General features: G+C 35.4%; 1 long non-coding RNA gene across 1 annotated transcript; it reads right to left on the bottom strand.

Moving 5' to 3' along the window:
- Positions 1 to 2,131: 2,131 nt before the first annotated feature.
- On the bottom strand, positions 2,132 to 3,090 carry LOC117279412 (uncharacterized). Its single transcript, XR_011414947.1, has 2 exons — positions 2,765 to 3,090; positions 2,132 to 2,687 (listed from the first exon to the last, which is right to left on the bottom strand). It is a non-coding gene; the product is annotated as an uncharacterized lncRNA (long non-coding RNA).
- Between the last annotated feature and the right edge of the window lie 2,415 nt (positions 3,091 to 5,505).

Genomic DNA, 5,505 nt, shown 5'->3' on the forward strand with positions numbered 1-5,505 from the left:
ACATAGCAATTACATTAAATAAACAAGAGTAGCTATTATAATTTAACAAAAATAAAGAAGTAATAAATAAATCTTACCCACTACCCTCAGGCCTGATTATCATCCTATGATAACGATCATACTGCACTTCCTCTAGATCATCATGATGAATCTGAAGCGTGCGTAGATGGGGAGGAATCTGGCTCAGCGTTACTATCCCGAAGAAAAAGTCTAGAAATGCTAGGAGACGAACTCCCTGGAGAGGGAGACGGGGTCACTGATAAAGATGGTTGCGATCCACACCCCTGCAGTGATCTAGACCCCTGCTGCGATCCAGACCACTGCTGCGATCCGGCTGGCTGAAATCTAGATGGATGCCATCCAGCTGGTGATGAAGCAAATGGGGCAGATGACAGGCGTACCATATGGCCCTGTGACTGCTGACTCGATGGACCCATGTAACTACATGCAGGATCATATGGAGGAAGCGGGGTATAGCCCTGTGGCAGAGAATAGTAAGAATACTGTTGGGAGGGCGAATGGTAGGTAGTCTGATGAGTAGATAGATGTGGTGGAATAGATGTATGCCTAGAAGATTGCTGCCGGCCATCAGCAGCGGAGGGATACAAGTGTGGGGTGGAAGGAAGCGAAAGTGTAGCACCATCATCATGATCAATAGGCCTTTTATCCTTTCTAGACTTACCTCGACCCTTACCAGTCATCTGCATAAATTAAAGAAAATGTTAGAATTGAGGATATAAATCTATATAAGTTGAGAGCGCTTGAAAAAACTAACATGCTAGTCGTCTTCGAAGTATCCTTCCTCGTCTGAAAATTCTTTCTCTTCACTCATAAGGCCAATGAAAGAATCCATTCCCGCTTGAGAAATATTGGTATCTGATTTGATACTTAATAATCTAACCGCAACAGACAACTGAGAGTGCATACTCCCTTCCTTTAGTGGACGACTAGCGGCCTCTAACTGTTCATAAAAATATTTTGCCTCTTCGTTTGGAGGTTGTTCAACACTTTCATGGGTTTCAAAATCGAAGTGCATCCCAAAAGCATCTACAACCATTGTATGGTATCTAGGATGTTGAACGTTATTCTCCGCTGACCTACTACTTTCACCAATAACTACGTTATGAAATACACCATCAGTACCATCAACCTCTCCATGACTAGTCCACACAAAAAAATTATCCATAAACCTCTTTCTATAAAGATGAGTCGTAACATCCTCAGAACAAAGTGCATATTATCTATAAAATGTAATGCTATATTAATACTTAGATTGTAGCAACAACAACATATGTATACATATTAATGCTATATTAACATATGCTATAATCATATGTTGTTGTTGCTAAAACTTAAATATACTATATATATAACACTACATCTTATAGAACTATACACTTTATTTTTAAATTTGTTATAGTAAGATTTAATCGAATATAACTTATATATATATATATATATATATATATATATATATATATATATATATATATATATATATAAGATGTATATATAGTACAATATAGTGTGTGTATATATACACACTATATTGTACTATATATACATCTTATATATAGTTCTATAAGATGTACACTACTAAAAATCACATGTTTACTGACACAAATTACCGAGGGACGTCCCTCGGTAACAAGGCTTTACCGAAGGAAGTCCGTCGGTGAGTGGTATGTAGGTAAATCTTTCCTCGATAGAAGCGACCGACGGAATCCCTTGGTAATTATCGATGGACCCCATCGGAAAGCTATTGGTACCTTTCTGACACTATTTGGTCAAATAATTTTACTTACCGATGGACATCCGTCGGTATATTATAAAATAATATAATATCAATACCGACGGCTACCCATCGATAATTAAAAATAATAATTTATTATTACCGGCGGATACCATCGGTATATTTAGAATTTTAATTTAGTAATTTAAAAATTAAAAATATGAATAAATTTATATTCCGATGGATATCCGTCGGTATGTGCAACAAAATTTGAAAATTTGTTTCAAGTCTACCGACGGACTCCCTCGGTAAATCTGGTATATTTTTGACAGGCAGTGCTTATTGTTTGCTGCACCACCTGCCAGCCAGAATATTATAATAGAAACAGAAATGCAACCATAATAAAACACAAATTAATAACAACAAAACTTTATAAACTATCCCATCAAACATCAAAACTATCCAACCAAACTTCAAAATGTAATATTCAAAGTAAACATCCAACTAAACAACAATCCAACCAAACATAAAATCACTGCACATCTTCGGATTCCCCCTCATCTTCTTCATCATTTATATTGTTTTCATCACTTTCATCCTCTTCGTGCTTTCTTTTTTCTCGTTCATCCGCATATTTTTTAGAAAGTTGTTGAATCGTTCGCCGCATCTCCTCAAGGTCCTCACTTTGCACGGTGGCGGATGTCCCAATACCTTGTAATCCACAAAAGAGAAGTAAAAACAAATTATCAAGTTACAAATTACTAACCACGTTCAACCAAAATGGGAAAGTTTCTTCCTCCGATAGCATGATTGGCTGGCCTTGCTCATCGGTCCGCTGACTCCTAGCGAGCTCCTCAGCTTGTGGCTCAACCCAAGCTTCTTCCCCGACTTTGCGTTTTGTGTGGGTCTTCTTCCAAACCTCATCACGTTTCGCGGGTCTCTTAAGAGCAGCTTCCTGAAAATGAAACAAAAAGAGTTAATAAATTTAAGTAATGTTAGAAAAAATCAAGGCTGAGATCTTTAAATAATTACCAATCCCCTTATTTTGGGTAAATGACTTAGCATGATTAATAAACTCATCAACACCGGCAAGAACTGATAATCTCTATAATTCTCTTGATTGTTCAACAACTTTCTCTTCTTCCTGTTCTCTTTCTGCATGATATCAGATTCTTGCAATTTTGGTTGAGACATACTTTGAGAATATAATTATAATTTCTTGAAGATTTTTAATATATTCTATCAACCCAATTTTTGCCATCCATTTTCTTAATCTCTGATTTTTATTTTTATTCTGCAACCCTTAGGACAATTACGTTCAGTACCAAATTCAACATGCACATAAATAACAAGATTTATTTTTCATCCTTACCTCTGGTGCTAACCACATGCACCCTGCACACAGTGTCCTTCTTTTTCTCTCGTTTACTAGCAATCCCTTAAAACGCTCCCAAATTCTTTGCCTCTTCTGAGTAGCAGCTTCTTTTTTTCATTAAAATACAACCCTTTAAAACTCAAACAAAATTAAAGCGCACGCTATTATTGCTTCTCGCTTCTTAGACAGCTGATTTTCGTTATTCAATAAAAAATTTATCTTATCAAATAACCAAAAAAAAAAGAAGAAGCTTAAATCTGCAGCCAAATAGTATCCAATAATAGGAGAAAAATCATAGGAACATGTCAGATGTGTTCAGTTCCAATGGTAGGTAGTCTGATGAGTAGATGGATGTGGTGGAATAGATGTGTGCCTAGAAGATTGCTGCCTGCCATCAGCAGCGGAGGGATGCAAGTGTGGAGTGGAAGGAAGCGAGGGTGTAGCACCATCATCATGATCAATAGGCCTTTTATCCTTTCTAGACTTACCTCGACCCTTACCAGTCATCTGCATAAATTAAAGAAAATGTTAGAATTGAGGATATAAATCTATATAAGTTGAGAGCGCTTGAAAAAACTAACATGCTAGTCGTCTTCGAAGTATCCTTCCTCGTCTGAAAATTCTTCCTCTTCACTCATAAGGCCAATGAAAGAATCCATTCCCGCTTGAGAAATATTGGTATCTGATTTGATACTTAATAATCTAACCGCAACAGACAACTGAGAGTGCATACTCCCTTCCTTTAGTGGACGACTAGCGGCCTCTAACTGTTCATAAAAATATTTTGCCTCTTCGTTTGGAGGTTGTTCAACACTTTCATGGGTTTCAAAATCGAAGTGCATCCCAAAAGCATCTACAACCATTGTATGGTATCTAGGATGTTGAACGTTATTCTCCGCTGACCTACTACTTTCACCAATAACTACGTTATGAAATACACCATCAGTACCATCAACCTCTCCATGACTAATCCACACAAAAAAATTATCCATAAACCCCTTTCTATAAAGATGAGTCGTAACATCCTCAGAACAAAGTGCATATTATCTATAAAATGTAATGCTATATTAATACTTAGATTGTAGCAACAACAACATATGTATACATATTAATGCTATATTAACATATGCTATAATCATATGTTGTTGTTGCTAAAACTTAAATAGACTATATATATAACACTACATCTTATAAAACTATACACTTTATTTTTAAATTTGTTATAGTAAGATTTAATCGAATATAGCTTATATATATATATATATATATATATATATATATATACTATATTATACTATATATACATCTTATATATAGTTCTAAAAGATGTACACTACTAAAAATCACATGTTTACCGACGTAAATTAACGATGGACGTCCCTCGGTAACAAGACTTTACCGAAGGAAGTCCGTCGGTAAGTGGTACATAGGTAAATCTTTTCTCGGTAAAAGCGACCAATGGAATTCCTTGGTAATTACCGATGGACCCCATCGGTACCTTTCTGACATTATTTGGTCAAATAATTTTACTTACCGACGGACATCTGTCGGTATATTATAAAATAATATAATATCAATACTGAAGCGATGGTCCGTCGGTAATTAAAAATAATAATTTATTATTACCGATGGATACCATCGGTAAATTTAGAATTTTAATTTAGTAATTTAAAAATTAAAAATATGAATAAATTCATATTCCGATGGATATCCGTTGGTATGTGCAACAAAATTTGAAAATTTGTTTTAAGTCTACCGACGTACTCCCTCGGTAAATCTGGTATATTTTTGACAGGCAGTGCTTATCCTTTGCTGCACCACCTGCCATCCAGAATATTACAATAGAAATAGAAATGCAACCACAATAAATCACAAATTAATAACAACAAAACTTTATAAACTATCCCATCAAATATCAAAACTATCCAACCAAACTTCAAAATATAATATGCAAAGTAAACATCCAACTAAACAACAATCCAACCAAACATAAAATCACTCCTTGTCTTCGGATTCCCCCTCATCTTCTTCATCATTTATATTGTGTAATGACCCAACCGGTCATTTTGACTTTTAGAACCCCATTTCTCTAAATAATACTTCTCCAATGTAGTTTTAATAATTTATGACTTGCGAGGGTGGTTGGTTCAGAATTTGGAAGTAATCGATTTGAAATCGGAACAATAGGTTCCTTGGTTTGGTTTTAAAAGGCCAAATTTGACTTCGGTCAACATTTTGAGAAAACGATCCCGAATCGGGATTTTACGGTTCCAATAGGTTCGTATGATGATTTTGGACTTGGACGTATGTTCGAATCGGGCTTTAGATAAGCCGGGAGCATTTTAGCGCTTAATAGTGAAAATCAACTATTTGAAGGTTTAAAGTTCTTTAAATTTGG

The sequence above is a fragment of the Nicotiana tomentosiformis genome, chromosome 3 (genome assembly GCF_000390325.3).
Source record: "Nicotiana tomentosiformis chromosome 3, ASM39032v3, whole genome shotgun sequence".
NCBI classification, from domain to species: Eukaryota; Viridiplantae; Streptophyta; class Magnoliopsida; order Solanales; family Solanaceae; genus Nicotiana; species Nicotiana tomentosiformis.